At 35.5% G+C, this 23575-nt stretch overlaps 1 protein-coding gene across 2 annotated transcripts in view; it reads right to left on the bottom strand.

Annotated features, from left to right (window-relative positions):
- Nucleotides 1-23575, bottom strand: part of ESR1 (estrogen receptor 1) — a 276934-nt gene that overhangs the window by 158538 nt on the left and 94821 nt on the right. The gene's annotated exons all lie outside the window — the stretch shown is intronic.

Raw genomic sequence — 23575 nt, 5'->3', positions numbered from 1 at the left:
TGTGTGTGTGTGTGTGTGTGTGCATGTGCAGGTGTGTCACAGATGCTACAAATAGAATGGAATTATAATTAGTTATTCTTGAAATATGGCTTAGCATCAAAGACTTCTACTGTGAATATTCTTTTAACAGAAATTTAAATGACAATGAAAAAAAGCACTTTCTAAGCATCTTTATTTTCCAAGTAGGCCATTTAATGGAAGACACTGAAGGGAAATGACTTATTGGAAATGCATCTGACAGCCTCTGGCTCCCACAGGTGCTCAGCAAGTCTTTGATTGCAGCCAAGCTGCACCTTATCACCTTACTCAGTACTTAACCTAAGACCGCCAAGTCATTTACCTGGCTCTAAGATTTTCACAAATGTATTTCTCTTTCCCTAATATAAAAGCTTTTAAAATAATTGAAAATAATTGCCCCCCAAAGGCTTACCCAGCTGTGGTTCTCACTAACTAAATTATAGGGAGAAGGAGAATCCAATCTCTTTTGCAGTGATTCTTCAAGGTTTCAGCTCAGCGTCTTAACCTGGAAAAGGCCATGCTGTAGTGCTGAAATGTATCAGCAGAAACAAATATCTTAAAAAGACAAAAATTAACACAAGCTTCCATATTTTCAAAAATGTTCATCAGGGTGCCTGGGTAGCTAAGTCGGTAAAGTGTCTGCCTTCAGCTCAGGTCATGACCCTGGGGTCCTAGGATTGAGCCCCACATTGGGCTCCCTGCTCAGCAGGGAGTCTGCTTCTCCCTCACCCTCTCCCCCCTGCTCATGCTCTCACTCACTCTCTTTCTCAAATGAATAAATTATAAACAAAAAATCTTTTAAAAAATATTCATCTCGCCAAAATATGTTGGACAGCAACAGTTCTTAGATTTATATGAAAAAATAATCATTTTGGTAAAAAGCTAATACAATTATTTTTAATATTAAAGACATGAGAAGTACACACTTTTGTAATATATTACCTGTTCTCTCCATAACAAATGAATAACTAATGTCAGAACTTTGTTCTATTCTGTTCTAATTTGTCAAAGAATTGAGAAAATTTGTGGTTGTGAATTTTTTTAAGTGTAACTTTTATTCTTATGTCTAGATTAGATATATTAGACAATGCCTTCAAAATATATCAGTCACAGACCCTATTTATTCAGTATTAAAATAATTTCTAAGAACTCTTGGAATAAGTAATAATAGTAAAGATTATCATCACTAATACACAGCACTCGCCATGTATTTTAAGCACTTTATCTACACTTACATAAAAGCACTTTATAACTAATTAAGTCCTCACAATGATCTTGTAAGGTAAATAGTGGGAAACAGCTACGTAGAAAGGTAAATGAACTTGTCCAAGACCATTCCATATTAAGTATGATTTGAGATCCTGGCTCTAAAATGAAGATTTTTTTCAGTTAACAGTTTTAAAATATTAGCAATTATCAACAAAGTTAACAAATCTAAAAATATCCAGAAGTAAAATAACTCAGATGAGAACAGTTGTATCTGACCCATCATTGTCCTTAGACATTTCAACTAGTTCACTGCCAGGGGTGCTAATGAGAGAAGACTATCCGAATTAAGAAAGATGATACTCTCTACTCTCAGCTCATTAGTGCAGACCTGGAGTTATCATACCCATTGCTGGATGCTACCTGTATAAGAAAAATAAACTTTTTAGAGTAACTAGGATGATGGAGAGATGTGAAATCAGGTCCCATGGAGATTCACTGAGCAACTAAGAGGGGTTAACATAGAGAAAAGAAGACTTAGAGGAAACATGAATGTCACCCTCAACTGAGCTAGCCTATCCTGTAAAGATGGTGTTATGATTTGAATGTTTGTATCCCCTAAAATTCTAATGTTAAAATCTAATCCCCAACTGATGGTACTTGGAGGTGGAGCCTTCAGTAAGTAATTAAGTCATGAAAATACAGCCCTCATGAATAGGATTAGTGCCTTTATAAGAGGCCAGAGAGCTACTATGAGCTTGCTCTCTCTACCATGTGAGGATACGAGAAGACAGCTTTCTGCAAGACAGGAAGCAGACCCTATTCAGACTCCAGATCTGTTGGCACCTTGATCTTGGAATTCCCAATCTCCAGAACTGTGAAAAATAAACGTTTGTGGTTAAGCCATGCAGCCTATACTATTTCTGTTATAGCAGCCCAAACTAAGAGATGAGTTTGACTTGTTCTTTAAACTAAGTGAGAGAGAGATTCGACTTGTTCTTTATGAGCCCAAATGGTAACCTAGAAGAAATATGTGGAAACTTTGATTAGAGTTCAATATAAGGAAGCAGTATGCAATAGTCAAAGCTGACAAAGAATCTGCTGCCACGGGAAATGATACTTTGGATCACTGGGGATTCCCAATAATAAGCCACATGAAGACTTTATGGGGATGTTACTGAAGGGATTCATTTATCAAGTGAACATTTGCACTAGGTGACCTTCAATATACTTTCTCAAGACTGTATGACTCCATGGTCTTCCATTTGGAATGTAAGACCAGTAGCCTTGGAATGAAAAAGGTGGGTGGGGGGGTCAAAAGCAAAAACTTACTTTACAGTCACATTTCTTATGAAATTTTGAGGTCAGAAATTTGAGAAGATGAATTGTGACTGGTGTTTACATACTTTGGTTGGGGACTGGGATAAAAAGAAAAGTGCATTGTTCTTTAGTGTTAGTGTATTATTCAAATATTCTTTATTTCCCTACTCTACAATTTTAGAAAAAGATTGGGAATGTGACTAGATATTAGAGGAAATCTGCAGCAGCCATGAAAATCTTTTATTATTTGATCTACATGGAAAGATAAAATCAAGGGATTTGACTAAACAAAAAATGGTTAAAAATGATATTGTTTTTCCTAGGATGAAATCAAGAGTTACCTGATCACAACTATACATAAGCAATTTACTTTTTAAAAATAAATGTGATTATAAATGTAATTTATTTGTTAAAATTTCAAAGGGGGCACCTGGTGGCTCAGTGGTTAAGCATTTGCCTTTGGCTCAGGGTGTTATCCCAGGGTTCGGGAATCGAGTCCCACATCAGGCTCCCCACGAGGATCCTGCCTCTCCCTCTCTCTGTCTCTGCCTCTCTCTCTGTGTCTCTCATGAATAAATAAATAAAATCTAAAAAAAAAAAAGGTTTCAGAGGTAAGAATAGGTTTATACAACAGAACAAAACACTATTACCACCCACTTTAAAAGTCCCCAGCAGTCATTGTACAGACAATATGATTTCCAGAAAAGGATTTTAGGCTCAGTTTAGGTACTAGTAGTAGCAGTTACCAAATTCAAATTTATCAAAGTATTTATTTATTTGGTAAAAATGTATTCACTACTTATAATGAATATTCACAGATGATACAGTGGTAAACAAAAATAGGTTATGTTACCATCCATTAAGTTTTCAGCTTAGAGAGAGAAAGACATCAATCAAGAATCATTCAGTAGTCGCTGGATGAATGAATGAATGAACAAAATTCCCAAAACACAATGGAAGGGAGGAGGTGGATCAAGGAGGAGAAGACAAAGAAAGCTTCTCTAAGAGAGGAAGTTACATTTAAGCCAAATCATGAAATTTCCTTTTCTGGAGAAATTTAGAAGAAGTATATTCAGAGGAGTTGAGTGTCACAAATAGATAATCTAAGGTTGTTGAACACAAACAAAAATGGCCACAATAGACACAACTGGATATATCAAGGGGAGAGTAGAATATTTATTAAATCATCAGATAATCAAACAGGGAAAGATGGATTCAATTAGCATTAACAAGTATTTTCTCCACCCTTCAATGTACTATATTTTTCAAACATCAAAGTCCCTACAAAATGTACAAACAGGGGGCACCTCAGTGGCTCAGTGGGTTAAGCATCTGCTTTCTGCTCAAGTCATAATCCCAGGGTCCTGGGATGGAGCCCTGTGTGTCCTGCTCTCTGCTCAGTGGGGAGCCTACCTCTCCCTCTCCCTCTGCTCCTCCCCACCCAGTTCATTCTGTCTCTCTCTAAAATAAATAAAATCTTTTTTAAAAACACACAAACAGAACAAAAATAGAAAATTGTACATTTTATTTGTCCAACTGCATGTGGTAGGACCCTAGGGCATAGCTCAATGAGGAAGGCATCCTTTTACATTGTAAATGGTAATTGTCACATACCAGAGTCATTTACCAGTGACAATATTGCACAAATATTTTATAGTAGTTCAAAAAAATCAAATTGGAATTGAGTGGAAGAAGGTAAAAAAATGACCCATTTTCTACTTCTATTTTAACCTAGGTTAAATGAGAATCACAGATCAGAGCCAATGATTACAGGCTGTGTTGCTATGGAACATACAGCCAGTTAATTATATAGAGTAATGGGGCATAGGAATGACATGTATAATTATGATCCAAAAGTAAAATTAAAAACTCTATGCTCTCCACCAAGACATTTTCCAGAATTATTTGTAGAGCAGTAACCTAGATTGATATGTATTTTATTTAAGCTCACTTCCCTTTGTCTAATTTAACTATCGGTAAAAAAAAAAAAAAATCAAAAGACCAAAACTGAATTCACAAAGCAGAGAGAAAAAAACAATTAGCTTAAATCACATAAATATTAAACAGGCAGCTCTTGACATCAAGACATTTATTTTGCAGCAAATAGCATTTTAGCTTGTAATGTCATATAAACAAGATGTAGTGTCATTCAATACACTAAAATATCCTTTTCCAGAGTGGCTGAGTAAAATATTCAGCAGCACAATACAAATATCTTGCTATGGATATACTAGTGTACACACATTATTAGCTCTCAGGTTGTGTTAATGATTAGGTAACACTGGCATCAAAGCAAATTCCTGTATACTCTCTTTTTAAAATGTTAAGCTTGCAATAATTCAAGGATTTCCCACTGGTTTCCTATGAAGGATTAAGAAAATAAATTATCTTTCATCCAGCAAGCCCACCATTTAGTGTGAAATGCCACCAGTTTGAATTTTATACCCTTGGGTTAAGCCTTCTCTAATATCTTTGTCACACTGTTGCAAGGATTTAGAAAGACTGAGTATAGAACTTCCACTTAGCAGCACTCAAAGTTAATCTGAATGATTCTAATCCACTAGGAAGTGTTAACTTAAAGGAATTTATTAAATTAAGTAACATGGGCAACTGGAATGTGAATGGAATGGTTCTCTCCAGGTTAAGGCAAGCTGTAGGGAATGTCCCCCAAGGCTGCCTGGGATCTGCAAGGTTTGCTATAAAGCAGCTCAGGGGCTGAGTTCAAGCAAGGAAAAATGGTCTACACACATATCAATTGCTTCAACAATTATGTCCTGGTCCTAAAGTAAAAACATCTGTCCTATGGATCACACAAGTTAGTTTAAAAGATTACTTCTAATTAAGTTTGTTTAATCACTCTTTTTTTTTCCCCATTCTTTAAATTCCTTGGCCTGGCTTCTGTATCTCAGGAAAAATTAATACATTATCTGAATATTCATTAATTAAAAGAATTCATTGGATTATTTGCTTGTAATGCATTCTCCTTTTTAAACTTTTTCTGAAATGATCTTTTTTCTTAATACCCTGTGCCTCTACAAAAAAGCAAGTATAACTAGTAATTTTTCCAGTTCCCTAAGACTACTTTAATGTATTATTAAATATTTCAAACATTTACATAATCACTTCTTTTGTTTCTCAAAAATTTCACATTATTCATGAGATATTAAAAAGCCAAAGAAATACACTAAAAGTGTTTTAATTCAATATGTTGAAGAAAACAGAAGTGCTAATTAGTTAATTAAATAAAGGTAAGAGCTAATAAAACTTGCTCCAGAGAAACTCCCCTGCATCAATTCTAATGCTTTATCTTCAAATATTAGACATGTATCCTATAAGGTGGAAGCTGTTACAGTGGCCCACTAACAGGAGAAATAAGTTTAGAATAACTAGTGTGCCCTAGGTAACTAGTATGCCCTAGGTCCCAAGGACAGCTCAGAGATGTGAACCTAAGAGAATTATGTAACCATAAATTGTTATTTATATAGTCATGGCCCCTAAGTGTACCAGGTCAAGGGACTATGCATTATCCAGTTCTTTAAGAGCAATTTAATACTCTTTCCCTCCCTTCTTTCACATCCAAGAAATCACCACAACCTAGTATTCCCTTGTGTATTTCTTCCTTGAGCCTTTCTTTCTGCCTTTACTGCCACCATCCTACTTCTTGCTCCCATCCCTTTTTGCCTAGATCAATGCAGCAACTCCTAATGCGTTTCCTTGCCTAACTTCAATTTCCCTTCCAATCTAATTACCTCGCAATTGGCAATTGGTTTATCTTCATTACACACCCAATTCATCCTGTTACTTTCTGTCTGAATCTCTCAAAGACTTCCTTAGCTTACAAAAAACTTTATGCTCTGAAAACTTAGTTCTGAGGAAGTATCAGAGGTGGTGTGGTTGGGACTTCTGGTCACCACATTTTCCCCGTGTCTAAAGCATCTGTGTCTGAGTGTGTGTGTGTGTGTGTGTTGTGTTGGGATTAAGGAAATAATTTATTTTTAAGAGGTTTACTGGTTCTACTTTACATTTAAAAAGCCACTGACCCACTAAATAAAATCAAACATTACATTAATGTCCCAAAGTACTTTTCAAGTCTACCTTTACAATTTCCCTCCACAAACTTATTTTTATGAAACAGGGTTGGACCTGTACCTATTTTTAGATGATACTTTCCAACATCACCATCTTTGCTCTTTCTAATCCTCTTATATTGGCCTCCAAAACCCAAGTAAAATCTCATTTCACCTATAGTCAATTTTGGATGCACCCCAGTCTAGTGGCTCTACCTCCTCCTTTCTTGTAACGTTTCTTTCCTGTGCGATTTACTGAACAACTATCATGTGCTACCTCTATGATTAGTTACATCTGAGTTCCCTTTCCCTGAGCTATGGTCTAGAATTCTCTCTATGTAAGAAACTGGAACAATTGTACGACTCACTTCATTTAATTTCTTTTTCTCAAGAAGTAGTGCCTCACACTGCCTGATATCAGAGGTTTATAAACTCTTATTTCATATATTTTATCCTGTTTTTTTTAGATGTTTCTGGTGGGAAGCAATATGGTTAAAACTGAAAATACACAAATCTGCTATTACAGCTAGAAAGAAACTTCATCATCTCCCTATCAATAACTGATAATTTTAAGTAGACAGAAAAATCAATATGGATAAAGTTGACTTCAACAACACTATCAATCAACCTGATCTAGCTAATATTTATCGAATACTCCATCAAACAACAGATGAATACATATTATTCTCAAGTTCCAAGACAGAACTTGATGGTCCACATTCTGGGCCATAAAAACACCCTTAACAAATATTTTAAAAAGAAATAATATAAACCACTAAATAAACTAAAAAGCACTGAAATAAACTAGAAATCAATAATAGAAAGATAACTGGAATATTCTCAAATATTTGGAGATTAAACAACATACTTTTAAAGAACATATGGCCCAAGGAAGAAGCCTTGATAGAAATTTTTAAGAATTTTTAACTAAATGAGGGCAGCCCGGGTGGCTCAGTGGTTTAGCACCTGCCTTCAGTCTAGGGCGGGATCCTGGAGACCCAGGATTAAGTCCCACGTTGGGCTCCCTGCATGGAGCCTGCTTCTCCCTCTGCCTGTGTCTCAGCCTCTCTCTCTCTCTCTCTCTCTCTCTCTCTCTCTCTGTGTCTCTCATGAATAAATAAATAAAATCTTTTTAAAGAAAGAATTTTTAACTAAATGAAAATGAAAATAAAACTTATCATGACATGTGTGGGATGTAGGAAAAGCAATACTTATAGCATTCAAGAAGAAAACTTACAGCATTAAATTCACACATTAGATAAGTGAAGTATGTCAATAACCCAAGCTCCCACCTTAGGAAACTAGAGAAAGAAGAGTAAGCCTAAAGCAAGCAGTAGAAAAATAATAAAAATCAGAGCATAAATTAATTAAATTGAAAATGGGAGCACAACAAAGAAAATCATGAAACCAAAACTGGTTCTCTGAAAAGATAGCTAGACAACATTGATAAAGTTCTAACCAGTATAATTGAGAAAAAAGAAAGAAGCCATAAATTGTCAATAGCACAAATGAGAGTCACCATTATTGACTGGACATTAAAAGGTTAACAAAGAAATATCATGAGCAAAATATATGCATAAATCAGATAATTTATAGGAAATATACTAATTCTTTGAAAGGCACAAACTACCAAACCTTACAACATGAGATACAAGTACCTTGAATATCCCTATATCTATAATATAAATTCAATTGATAATTAACAATCTTCCTAAAAATTCACTAGGCTGAGGTGGTTCATGAATTGTTTCTTAAAAAATCTATTTAAGAAAGAAAGCATGCCAATTCTCTATGGTCTCTTTCAGAAAACAAAAGCAGAGAGAGAGCACTTTCTAATGTATTCCATGAATTTGGCACTACTCTGATACCAAAATGATATAAAGACATTACAAGAAAGAAAAACTATGGACCAAATCTGCCCTGAGCATTGGGGCACAAAATTGTTGAGCACAAAAAATGTTCAACTAATGTCATGAAGTCAAATCCAGAATGAATGAAAGGAATTATACATCATGACCAATTATACAACTGGAATTCTCTCTAGGTACATAAAGGCAAGTTCAATATTTGAAAATAAATCAATGTTAATCCACTACATCAACAGAGAAAGTCATATGATCATACCAAATGACACATAAAAAGCATTTAACAAAACTGAATACCCATTCATGATTTAAAAAAAAAACTCTCAGTAAAGTATCAATAGTTAATTACTTCAATTTCTTAGAAGACATCCATAAAAAAAACTAAACTAAAAACCAAAAACCTATAGCTAACATCTCCTTAATGATGAAAGCTGGATGCTTTCCCCCTAAAATCAGGAACAAGGCAAGAACATCCTCTGCCACTCTCTATTCAACATCACATTGAAAATCTTAGCAAGTGTAATAAAGCAAGAAAACTAAAATGAAGGTATACAGATTGTAAAGGAAGAAATAAAACTGTCTCTATTTGCAGATGACATGATTGTGTATGCAGAAAACTCCAATGAATTTACAAAACAAAACAAAATAAAACCCTCCTGGAACTAAGAAGTGATTACACCAAGTAAAGGATATAGATCAATATACAAAAGTCAGTTGCTTTCCTTTCCTGCTTCTTCCTCCTCCTGTGTCTCTGCACCTCTCTCTCTCTCTCTCTCTCTCTCTCTCTCTCTCTGTCTCTATCATAAATAAATAAATAAATCTTAAAAAAATTGGCAAGGAAGAAGTAAAACTATTTGCAAATGACTTAATACCATATATAGAGAACCCTAAAGACTCCACCAAAAAACAGAACAATAAATGAAAAAAGTAAAGGTGTGAAGTTAAAATCAATATACAGAAATCTGTTGAATTTCTATATAATAATAATGAACTATCAGAAAGTGAAATTAAAAAAATAATCCCATTTGCAACTGAATCAAAAAGAATAAAATCCCTAGGAATACAAGGATGTGAGGACCTATACAGTGAAAACCACAAGACACTGATAAAAGAAATTGAAAAAGATACCAAAAAATGGAAAATATTCTATGCTCATGAATTGGAAGAATTAATTATTGTTAAAATGTCCATCCAACCCAAGGCAATATTACACATTCAATGCAATCTATCAAAATTCCAATGCATTTAACACAGAACTAGAACAAATAATCTTAAAATTTGTATGGAACCACAAAAGACCCTAATAGCCAAAAGAATCTTGAAAAAAAACTAAGCTAGAGATATCACACTCCTGATTTCAAACTATACTATGAAGCCAAAATAAGCAAAACAATGTAGTATTAACATAAAAAGAGACCTATAGATCAATGTAACAGAATACAGGGTTCAGAAAAAAAACCTACACTTATATGGTCAATTAATTTATGACAAAGGAACCAAGAATATACAATGGGAAAAGGATAGTCTCTTCAATACATGGTACTTGGAAAACTGGACAGTCACATGCAAAAGAAGGAAACTTAACCACTGTCTTATACTACAGACAAAAATTAACTCAAAATTGATTAATAGCTTGAATATAATACTTGAAACCATAACATTTCTAGAAGAAAACATAGGCAGTGAGCTCACTGACATTGGTCTTAACAAAGTTTTTTTTTTTATCTGACTCCAAAGGCAAGGGGGAAAAAACAAAAATAAATAAATGGGGCTACATCAAACTAGAAAGGTTCTGCACAGCGAAGGAAACCATCAACAAAATGAAAAGGCCACCTACGGAATGGAGAAAATATTTGCAAATCATATACCCAATAAAAGATTAATATCCAAAATATATTAAATACTCCCACAACTTTTCTGCTTTAAAAATGGACAGAAAATCTTAATAGTCATGTTTATAAAGAAGAAATACAGATGGCCAACAGGCACATGAAAAGATGTTCAATGCCCCTAATCATCAGGGAGATACAAATTAAAACCTCAGAGGGATATCACATCATACCTGTTAGAATGACTATTACCAAAAAGAGAAGAAATGGGGATGCCTGGGTGGTTCAGTGAGTTAAGCATCTGACTCTTAATCTCATGACCCTGAGGTCATGATCTCAAGGTTGTGAGATAGAGCCCTGTGTTGGGCTCCATGCTGGGCATACAGCCTGCTTAAGATTCTCTTCTTCTCTCTCTACCCCTCCCCCCTTTTTCTTTCTACCTCTCTCAAAAAAAAAAAAAAGACAAGAAATAACAAGTACTAGAAAGGATGTGGAAAAAAGAGAACCCTTGTGCACTATTAGTATGAATGTGAATCGATACAACCACTGTGGAAAATAGTAGGGAGATACCTAAAAAATTAAAAATAGAACTACTATATGATCCAGCTATTTCACTTCTGGGTATTTATCCAAAGAATAAGAAAACACTAATTCAAAAAGATATAATATGCACCCCTGTGCTCAATGAAGCATTATTTACAACAGTCAAGATATAGCAACAATCTAAATGTTCATTGATGGATGATTGGATAAAGTCAATGTAGTTTATAAATATACAATAGAACATCACTTAGCTATAAAAAGAAGGAAATCTTGCCATTTACAACAACATAGATGAACCTAACTATAGGTATTATGCTAAGTGAAATAAGTCAGAGAAAAACACTATATGATTTCACTTATATATGGAATCTAAAACACAAAACAAATGGACACATAAAACAAAAACAAACTCATAAATATAGAGAAGAGATTAGCTGTTACCAGAAGGAATGAGGTTGGGGGTGGGCAAAATGGGTTAAAAGACCCAACTGTATGGTGATGGATGGTAACGAAACTTATGGTGGTGATCACTCTGTATGTAGTATACATAAATATTGAATTGTAATATTGTGCACCTGAAACTTATGTAATGTTATATGCCAATTTCATCTCAATTATACATATAATTTTATAATAATGATTGCATTGTCTGGAGAAGACCATAAAGCTAGTCAAGAGGAAAAGCTAAGGCTACCAGAAACAGTATCCATAAACAAATAGAAACTACAAAGATGATACCTTTGCTGCTTAAAAAGTTCTCGTCTCCATCTTCAGGATATAAAATAAGCTTTGTAATTTGGCACATAAATTTATCCCTATTGTATCTTTTTATATTTTTTAAAATATAAGGATAGAGGGAGATACAGATAGAGAGACAGAGAAACAGAAGTGAAGATAGAGGTAGAGAGATAACGAGAAATCTGTCTAGAAGGTTCTTCCTCTTTCATGTACCCTCTCCTTTCTCTTGTCTATTTAACTTATCTCTTTGAATCCAATCAAACATTCCTTCCTCAAGGAAATTTTCTCTTATCCTCCACACTAACACAATAATAATAATTAATAATAATAAATGCTAATTAATTAATTAATTAATTAATAATAAATGCTGTTCTCATAGCACTAATACTCCCTCTCAGCATTTACCAAAATTACAACTAAAATACTAATTGACACTTTAATATTTAAATGACTGTGTAATACCAAACTAATTACAGGGATGGAGTCAACATATTCAACATGAAGTTCATTTTATAACCTCCAAATCTAATGCAATTCTGTAGTGGGCTTCAACGTTTATTGTATATATGAATATAGTGTGGTTATTATCATTTTCAGAGCTAATACTCTCTTCTAGGACCAGGAAAATAATTCCTGCAATAAAGCTGACTCCTAGATATTTAGCAACATGATTCCAAAACCTATATGTGTTTAAGAAATATATATATATTAGCCTATGTTGAACACTAGATTTCTCTTTAAATGGAAAAGAAAAACTAAGTATTGCTGAACCTCAGAAATGCACATTACATTTTCATTTTTTTTACATTTTCATTTTTAACACTAGAACCTAACACAAGTCGAAATTATTAGCTTCCCCAATTAAAGAAGCAAAACAATCACAACAAAATATCAGTTTACTCAGTTGCAAACCACACAAGAGCAGAGACTATATCTGTCTTGTCTACTATTAGACATAATTACCTGTTAGACTTCAATAGTTAAGTTAGTTAAATACATAAATGAGTTTTGGTATGACCCAAAGTCATACTGAAAATATATTAATAACACAAATTTGATACATTAAAAACATCTTGGCCACTATCAGTTGCTGAAACTTTATTATTGCAGTCCTCCAAACAGATCTTTCTGGTAAGGCAATTCACTTTACATAATCAATTTCAGTATGAGAAATCTTATACAAATTGCTAAATAAAAGAAGTAAGTTAGAATCCATGTTTCTGCATTAAATCTCCTGATCCAGCTCTGTAAGCTAATTAGCCTGAGATCCAATTTATGGTTTTATCCCTTTGTCCCCTCCCCCAGATTGTTATGCTCTGTTTCCAGTATCTTGTATAACTTGGGAATAAATCTATTAGTAGTGGGGAGAAAGTTGTGTATACGATACAAATAGCATTCGTTCATTAGCTCAATTTTCTTTCAAGGTAATTAATTACCAACTTTTCCATCATGCTACAATCACAACCACCAACTAAGCCCGATTGTCCCCTGGACTATTTACTAACTTCGCTCTTCTCCCAGCCCAGCACCTTATCTACCATCTTCTCAATAAATAGCTGTATTCATAAGTAACCATAATATCCCATGATGTCATCTTCTAGCACCCAAATTCAAATCAACTGACAAGTTCTCTTAACACTAGGGCTATTGTGAATTAATTGTCCTTGATGAGTCTACTTGGATACAGATGAACAGTGATTCCTCCCAGGGGTGCAAAGGGCACATTTCCTCCTCTTTCCTCCTGATCTAGAACTCCAGTCATACCTGCTCTAATTGTTCCAGTTGCACAGGAGAAACCAGGGCCCACCATGGTGGCCAATCACGTTATCCAAACCCAATCTGGGCTCTCTTTCATCCCAGCCCCGGAACAAAGTTCCTATTTACACTAGAAGCTCAGCAATGATGGCAGAGAGCAGCTGCAGCATTACCACTGAAGAAAACTTAATTAATATGCCGTCTTCCCTCCCTGGTCATGCCTGTTCCCTCCCCAGAGTATGTGCCCACAAGTGTACAACAGTCCAAGTCTCTGCCCTGTTGAACTGGAGTTGTCTGACTGAAGAGCACTTGACAAACACAAACTACAAAATAACACATTGATTCTTCTTTGCAACTAGCATGTTTAAAATCAAGAAAACAAAAACCATATATGTTATAACTTTTAAAACTAATTTTTCTGTAAAACAAGTGCATATAATATTAATCATTCTCTTTGTCGAATCATATTGGAAAATTATAATTTACTTTGATGATATTTATCTCAAATTTAATTTAAAAAAATGATCACAGCATTCCTATTCTGACTGTTGCTGCTCTGTTTAAAAACGTCCCTTGGGCAGCCTCAGTGACTCAGTGGTTTAGTGCCGCCTTCAGCCCAGGGCCTGATCGTGGAGACCCAGGATCGTGTCCCGCATCGTTCTCCCTGCATGGAGCCTGCTTCTCTCTCTGCCTATGTCTCTGCCTCTGTGTGTGTGTGTCTCTCATGAAAAAATAAACAAAAATCTTTTAAAAAAAAATGTCCCTCGTGGAAACTGAGGCAACTAAAGAGGTTGCCCACCAATAAAAATGCCTTGTTTTGGAATCTTCCCAGAAGTCTGGGTAGGGAGTGTCAAAAATGGAAAAATCACAGGTCACCACACCTTTAATGGCATGTCAAAAAATACTAAGATTCAAAGTCCAAATCAAGTAAAGGGTAAATAACAACCACATGTGTTCTCGGTGACATGCATTTTGACTTAAAAGTATAATGTTCACTCTTAAAACTACTGTGCATTTTAATAAAAACTCCACTAATAAAACTTTGTGTCTAAGGACAGCTGTAGCAGGCTGCTCTATAAGAATCTGATTTATTAATAACAAAATTTATGGGGTGAGGAGAAAAGCAATACATATTTTTCTTGCCTGGCTTCATTTCCCTGTAATATCTTAGTGATGAGTCTCCCGCTGGCAAGCATTCTGTAGCCCAGAGGAATAAATAAGACACCAAGGTTCAGCCTGTGAAGTTCTCTCTCTTTTCTCCCATTCCTTAGCTGTTCTGCGACTCAGACCTGCAATTTTCCTTCTCCAACTTGTAAAAGAAACAGTTTGTCTCCCAGTCTCCCCGTGGATCTCTTCGTCTCCCACTAATCGGTGCAGATTTAGATACAAATAAAGTCCCTGTTGTCTTTAATTTGGTCATGGATGAGTCTTCCCAGCCTTGCTGGAGTCACCAACACCCAATTACATTCTCCTGGACAAGTAGTGCCTGCCAGTGGGACAGTCTCAAACAATAATCCTACCACTGATCACAAACCTTTAGCTGGTGATTTAACAAATCCTCAAATGGGGGGCATGTTAGATTTCTTGAAGCTTAAAGGGGATTATTCTTTTCTATAAAGTTTCACTTGCCAACTCTGTCACCTTCAATATAACAGAGATCTTTGATATGCTCTATAGTCCTGGAAGCTCAGAGCTGGGCAAATTAGAAGCTTGGTAAGTACGTGTTAAAGGACGAATTTATGTCATATACTTGTGACTAACAGAAATCACCAGGGCTCCTTTCCTAAAATACTGATCTGACAAGTACTAATACTAGAAGGGTGATGAACTGAGAATTATTCAAGAGCCTTAATGATCACAAAGTTCCACCACCCTTGTTTTAATAGAGAGCTCAGCAAAACAAAATATTTAATTCTTATCACTGATCTATCAAGAGCAATTCTTTCTCACATGGTTATGCCAAAAAAGTCATCTAGTGCCCTGAGCCAGAAAATTTCTCTTTCTGAAACATGCTTTGATCTAAAATTTTCATAATAATAAAAACTGTACCTAGTTCTGGGTATTTCCCACTATACTTAACTCTGTGTTTGTAAATAAATTACCTTTCTTGAGTAATGATCAATGAATGTTTTATGCACTGAACTGAACCAGTGACTTTCAAAGACAACATTCCACTGTGGGCAGGAGGATCCCAGTGGTAGCCTCTCTACTACAGAATCCCCATGTTCCTTTTCTCAGACTATATTTCAGTATAAGTGACTCCTCATTCAATCCAAACAAAGTAGCCAATTCATTAGACGATGATTTATTCCTGAATATCAACTATCTTGCCCCATCTGATTTGAATTCTATTATTCACTCTCACAATTTCTTACCACTTTTCAGAAAAATTAATGCATCTTGATGCAGACAGAATGTCCACATCTGTTTGCTTCACGAAATACCAACCGGACTCTTTGCTTGCAATTGCCAGAGTGGAAACTGTATTGGAAATATCTTAAACAAGCTTGTTTATCAAATGTCAAATGCTAAATATATGCTGCTCCAGAATACTTGCCCTTCAGTGGGAAGAGACTTAGCAACCTGACATAACTATTGGTTTCCTATAAAACCTAGATTTTATTGCTGGAGACGCGGGGAGAGAAAGAGAACGAATGAAAGAAAAAAGCCTTTAGTCGAAATGCAAAAGCTGACATCAGTGATATCTACAATAGTTAGGGTAGCAGAAAAAATTCCAAAATAAGCTGGCCAGAACACTCTTAAATCCAGATAAGATACATACGTAATCTTAAAATAAAAAAAAAAAACCCTGTACAAATAGTTCAAGACTTAGGTAAGTCATCAGGCATGGTCAACAGGCTAATTATAAGTCTAACTCCCAGAGTGAGGTGCATTTCGTCATTTGATTCTTTGAAGTCCTGATATTTTGTAAAGATAATGAAGTGGTTCCCTGGCCTTATACTTACTGCACCCGCACCGATTTCTAAAAGCCATTCGTTCTGCCCCTATTTGGTAGAAGTCAGAAGTTATGATAAAAGATAAAGGATTAAGGATTCATTCTGAATACTGTAGCCCAAATGAAAAGACAAATTGGTCCTATTGGTATAATCTCTGAGAAAGCTTCTTAGACTTTATTCGTAGGTTATGAAATTACAAATAATTAACATGCATTCCAAAAGAAGATATAGGTGGAAATTAATAAGGAAATTTCAAGTTTTCTCCGTAATGAAAGGGCCTCTCTAGAGGCACCCTTTCCCTTCTGGAAAGAACATAAGGACTTTTGCCCTTTTTTATGAAGCTTGGAAATGGTTATGGTATGTAAAGTATATCCTTGCTGTGATTACAGGTCCCCAATAAACTATCTGAAAATATACCATTTAAACTGACAGGCCTTTGTTTCAATTAAAAAAGAAACCACTAGAGTTGAACACATGGACTTTTAGATTTATTCATAAAGTTACCTCTTGTCTAAGATCTCCAGCCTTCCAGAAAAGGCTTATTTAATTGCTGTCAGTGAAAAACTGCCTGAATGGTCTGACTGGGGAAAAGGTAGCAAAAATTGTTTTGGGCCAAGTGACAGGCTTGCTTTGTAACTGAATTAGAAATACTTAAAAACCTAGAAAGAATATTTAGTTGAGTTTTAAGCAGATGAGATATTCAACCAAATATTTTCATTAGAGCTGATACCAAGGTTTTAGTCAGTGAGCGAGGTGAAAGCAAGTTTAGCCACCATGGAGCACATTTATGCAGTAATGATTTCCCTTAAAATGTTCTCTTATTTTAAAATTTTTTTAAAAAAATTAAGTGTTCCTTTATTAAAATGGTTATATCTAACATGCAGTTCACTTATCCAGAATTCAAAGCACAAGTAACCATTTTTTGGAAGGGAGAGAATTATCATTACAGAGGGCTATTATCCTATGTTCTGTGGAGGGTGCTTTACACATCACTTCATTGAAAACACCTGAGATATTAACCCTCATTTTATAAATGAAAGGCTTAGGAGAGTAACAATGGATTCACACAATTAGGTAGTGACAAAACGTTAGCATTCAAGACACCAGTCCAAAAGTCCATGCTCTTTTCCCTGCTATACCTCCCCAAATACTAGATGATTTGTCAAATTTCTAATGAAATGGTGACTTGCCTTATAGATTGTTTGACCCAGTGCACAGAGAAGCAGATTCTCATTATTATTTCTTGATATTATATTCATTATAAGCTATTTCACTTCAGCTTCACTGCACATAATGTAGTAAACTGAATATGCTAGAAATTCTTTCACAGCACATGATGATTTTTAACTCATTTAGAAGTTATGCATTCAATATGATTAAGTAGGATGGAAAGCCAGTTTCAATCAATAAGCAAATGGCCTTTAGATATGGCAATATACAGATGATGAAGTCAAAAAAAGACTGAAGGGTTTTTTTTAATGAAAAAGTAGCCACAAGTACAAAGGATAATCTAAGAAACTCAAAGAAATTGTGAGCCCTGAATTGCAGAGAATGGAGCAGAGTATAAAGTTTCTTACAGTAGGGAGAAGAAAGAGAAGAAAATTGGCTTGCTGAAAATGATGAGGGAATTGGAGACAGGGATAAGGAAATGACAGTTATTTTTCCCATGATTTTAAAGTGAAGGAATAGAACACAGAGCTCCTGAAACTAAAGATTTTATTTTTCTGGGAGAAAGCATATAAAGACCACATACAGTAAAGGAAGGGAAAATGTAAGTTTTGATGAAATGCCCTGAACAGAAACTAAGAGAATAATGAGGGGGAAAGGGGAGTTTCTAATGATGCTACTTTTGAAAAATACCAGATTATCACAACTTTTTAAAAGGAATCATTTTGGAATTAAGGACCTGAATGTTACAAGAATTTTTCTGGTAATTTGGTGATGCTTATAATTTTTAGCTCAGTAGGTAAAAAGAATATCTAATTTAATATGTTATTCTTCAAAATATTACACTTTTACAAAATCTGAAGTATCACACTGGGAAATACAGCCTTCTTTGGGAGAAGGAAATTAAATCTGATGATATATGAACTGAAGTGGGAAAAAAGATCACATTGGTTATCAGACCCTATCAGAATAAGCTATACTACCTAATCTTCATAGGTATTCTAATCGAATAAACTTCCTAGAGTTACTATCTGGATATTATGAGCCAACTATTAAAATTATCGAATATAATAACTAGGCTATCTGCCAAACATATTACTTAAACTGTCATTTGAATAATTCTACTTTGTACCAGTGAATGTCATTATTTGAAACAGGGTGAAACTTAACAGAATGAACTTGTTAAAAATGAAGTGTATGCATCTACAAAAGCTTAATTATAATTACATAGTCAATTGTCATCATTTTCAATAGTTCTTGGCAGAGACAAATGAGCATAATGAGTTCCATTAATGGACTGATGTGTTCTGTTTACATGCTAGGGGGGGACTTAATAAAAGTGTCCGAAATAGGAGGAGGGCATATGAGGGGAAATAGCAGGTACGTGTGAAAATCCATCCCATGGGGGGATCCCTGGGTGGCGCAGCGGTTTAGCGCCTGCCTTTGGCCCAGGGCACAATCCTGGAGACCCGGGATCGAATCCCACTTCGGGCTCCCGATGCATGGAGCCTGCTTCTCCCTCTGCCTCTCTCTCTCTCTCTCTCTCTCTCTGACTATCATAAATAAATAAAAATTTAAAAAAAGACAAAAAAAAAAAAAAAGAAAATCCATCCCATGGTGTTGAGTGGAGCCATCATGTAATGAATTAAGAAAGTGATTTTCAAATTTATATACCAAAAGTCAGTATGCAAATCCTCAGCTGTAAAATGGCTACTTTCAGCTTTTAGGTTTTTTAATAAGTGAAAATGATAATAAGTTCAATATTCCCTTACTGCTAATGTTCCTCTTACCATAAAATTCTGCAGTAGTGGAAAACTAAGATGTTTCTATTGACATGTTCTTAGAGCATGAGATCTGTCCCTCCCTGGATTTCACAAATGTCATGGTGCAAGGCAATGACTGACACCATATTTTCCTTTGGTGGGATTAGAAACCTTGGGACTACTTTTCACCAGCTGTTCACTTCTTCCATTAAAAATATAGATTTCAGAAGGGATAACCTCTGTGATTCAATTGTCTTTAAATGGCACACATAACAAAAAACAAGTCAGGACTGAGTGAACTGCAGCCACAAACACTCTTAACAATGGAGCAAGGAAAGCTAAGCAAGTCATATCAAATTAAATCAGTCTTTCAGTTATATTAACCAAAATTCATTTCAACTAAATTTAAAAATTAAGAGACTCATAAACGAAATTCCCATGTAATATAAGATACAGCATCTACCAACCACACTGAATGCTTTGGGTTTCTGTTACAGTGGACCCTCCCTCCTTCACTTCTCCAAACTGATGTTTCCTGATGATTAGCACAGCTCAATGGAATTCTCTGTGGTGAGGGAAATGTTCTATATATAGCTGGGCTATGCAATAAAGTAGCCAGCCACTAGCCACTTGTGGCTACTCAGCATTTGAATGAGACTCATGCAACTGAGTTGCATTTGTAATATTATTTGATTTCACTTGATTGAAGTTTAAATGGCCACAAGTGGTGAGTGGCCACTAGTGGACCAATATGTAACAATGAGTAATATTTGATGATGCTTAACAGTTCTCAGAGATAACAAAAAACAGCCATCTCAGTGGGGCTCAACTTCAGATACACATTAGAATGTCTAGGGAATTCTCTGGGTACCTGGGTGGCTCAGTCAATTAAGCATCTGACTTGTGATTTCAGCTCAGGTCATGATTTCATATGTAAGCTCAAGCCCTGGGACAGGCTCCTGCTCAGCGGGAAGTCTGCTTGAGGTTCTCTTCCTCTTCCCCTCCCCTATGCCACCCCCTCCACTGTGTCATGCATGTGCTCTCAAATAAATAAACAAATCTTTTCTTAAAAAATAGAATCATCTGAGGAATTCTGAAAACCATTCTGGGACTGTCCCTCAGAGTTTAACCTAATTGATTTGGAGAAGGGCAATAGAAGCAGAATTGCTATCTCTAAATTAGAACAATAAATGAACCTAAATAAGTAAGGAAGATGCTCTCAAGACTAGAGTTTCCAGAACTGTATTCATTTTACATTACTGTGGAGGCAGATGTCAGCAGGGAGGCAGCCCTTTCCAGAACCAGAGCAGGTTACAAAGTGAGACTGTAGAGTTTTAAAGCTTCTGATTGATTCTCAGAGATAGTTACAAAGAGCTATAAAGATATAGGAAAATGAAATATAGAAAAGATACAGACATGGGAAGAAACAGGAAAAACTGAGTATAAAACAAAATTATCAAACTTTTAACAACTGAACCAGCTAATATAGTTCTTGAATATACCTGTAAAGAAAAGCCTTTTAAAAATGTATTTTCCATAACAATGTTATCAAAATATCTGAGATTAGTATAAACATTCAATCACATTAGCCCAGGATAGCCTTTTCTGTAGGATATACTACTGACCAGACAGCTCTATACTTTTCTGATTGTACATCTCTATTAGGAAAAAATATTTGAGCCAGCACTTGCAATACATGTATATATTTAATTACATTAAAGTGTTAATGTACTAACATGTGACATGAATACAACACAATATTCTAAATGAGACCAAAAAAAGTATGAAATTATCTTCTTTTTCTCTTACACTTGAATAGATTGTGTGGTGTGCTTCTGAAACTGTTTGCAAAACGACTACTAAATGATTTGACAGGAATATTTAGAAACTGACCCATTAGCTCCTGCTTGTGATAAATACTAATAAGATTTGAATCACCATTTTACAGATGGACAAACTCTGGCACAATACAGGTCCAGGAAATGAATTCAATGCTCTCTGTGAAGAATCTCAGTATTAAAATGAACTTTCATCACTACAGACAGAGTTTACATTTTATAAGTTAAAATCTGAATGCCATCTATTTGAGGTCAGGAGTATGACCAAGGCCAACAAGAAAGATTGGGTTTTGTCTGCTCTTTTTTTAATAATTATTAATTTATCATTCTCTATATAGGATTTGCTGCTATCACTTACTCTGCATCTAGATCTGCTCTATTCCAGTAGGCACTAGTCACATGTTTCTGTTTAAATTTAAGTTGAATTAAAAAGTTCCTCATATTAGCAATATGTCATGTGCTCAATAGCTACATGTGACTAATGGATATAAAAATGGATAAAGGTGATTAAGAGGTAGAAAGTTCCAATTATAAAATAAATAAATCATGAAATAAAAAAGCATAGCATTGAGAATATAGTTAATAATATGGAAATAACTTTGTATGGTGACAGACAGTAACTGCATTTATCATGGTGAGCACTAAGCAATGCATTTGACTGTTGAATCACTATACTGTACACCTGAAACAAATATAATATTATATATCAACCACACTTCAATATAAAAATAAATAATCAGGGACATCTGGATGGCTTAGTCGGTTAAGTGTCTGCCTTCGGCTCAGGTCATGATCTCAGGATCCTGGGATCAAGCCCTGCACCAGGCTCCCTGCTCGCTTCTCCCTTTCCTCCCTGATTGTTCTCTCTCTCTCGCTCGCTATCTCTCTCTCTCTCTCAAATAAGTAAATAAAATCTTTAAAAAAATAAAAAGTAATAATCAAATGAGGATAAGTTTCAAGTTACTTCTGATAAAGGCACTGTATGCTGTATAAAAAAGTATGGAATTTGTAGTTGGACAAACATGGAGCTCAAATCTTCATTCTACTACCAACAAATATTCAAATTACTCAAACTCTCTGGGGCTGAGTTTGGTCATCATTAAAACTATTTTAAAAATCTAATTCATTTGAAGGTTGTGCAACAATGTGAATGTGTTTAATATCACAGAACTGTACACTTAAAAATGGTTAAAATTGTGAATTCTCTCCTGTATATTTAACCACAATTTGCAGAAAAACCTACTTCAAAAGATGGATGGAACATTTCCATATTAAGCAGAAATTCTATTAAACAGTGCTACATTAGATATGTAGTATATCCTTCTGGAACTGTCAGGGACAAAAAAAGGTGTTGCTGCCAATAGAACATCCTCTCCACCTCGTTTTTGCAATACTGCTAATTGTTCACACCTTTTTCACTCCCTCTTTTATCCTCTCCTTCTATGTTCATAGCATCTTACAGCTGGATTTATCTGTGGCCCCCACCTTATTCCCTCCCTGTCCCCAAGCCAGCCAATGCAGAGAAAGACGGGATGTCAGCATTCCTCTTCATCCGTCTGGTGAAGCTTATAATTAAATCATGCTCCCAGACACACCACAGCATATATTCCACAACCACACCTAATGCCTGGGCACATATCTGTGTAGTTTACCAAACATTCCCCACTTCCCACCCTTCACCACTCCTTAACAGCTCAGTTGGCCAAATTCCAGAGGTCTTGCTTCTGTCCAAGCTTTTCAGCCCTGAACCCAGTGGTAGCTGAGGAACTGTCTACAGCACTTGCCCACATGCCTTCCAGACATGGACTCCATTCCCAGAGCCCTTGCCTGATGATGGGTCCTAATCCCTATTGACAGATATCCTGACATTGGTTTACACAGTGATTCCATCTGTAAATCTTCCTAGTAGCCAAACTACATCTTCTTTGGTATGCCCAAAGCAGTGCCTTGGACTGACATGGACTTCCTGAAGCTCATTTAACTTTTTTCATCTTCTACTGTGCTCTGGCCTGAGGTACAGTAGGGCCTCTCACTCAGCCTCAGTTGGCCCTCTTCCTTGATCCCACAAATAGCTTCAAGTTTGGATAATCCCTAGGTTATGATATAATTCATTAAAAAATCCACACTCCTTTGCCTCACTGAGAATGCCTAGCAGATACCCCAGGGAGTTTGCACCAATGTGATGAGGCTTTCCCTTTGAGTCTCACTGCCCTATAATGGAATAGAACCCACTGCTGTGGTGTCAGTAGCACCAAGCTCTCACCAGATGAGCTAACATGCCTCTAAGTTTCAGTAGAAGTTTAAGGTCACAGAGATTGGGTTGCCTTTTTCCAATTTATTCTCTGAAGATAAAGTGAATTACCTTGATTACAGAAGTTGCCCAAATAAAAATATTTCAACTTTGTGATTTTTTTGGAACATTGTGCACTCTGAGTAGATGTAGAGCAAGCAATCAGAATGAGCGGCCATGTATCAGTTTCAAAATCCCTCTGAAAAGAGACCTGATGAC

This window comes from Nyctereutes procyonoides, unplaced genomic scaffold, assembly GCF_905146905.1.
Source record: "Nyctereutes procyonoides isolate TBG_1078 unplaced genomic scaffold, NYPRO_anot_genome, whole genome shotgun sequence".
Classification (NCBI taxonomy): domain Eukaryota; kingdom Metazoa; phylum Chordata; class Mammalia; order Carnivora; family Canidae; genus Nyctereutes; species Nyctereutes procyonoides.
The sequence above is the reverse complement of the archived record's forward strand: the minus strand, read 5'-3'. Positions and strand labels throughout refer to the sequence as shown.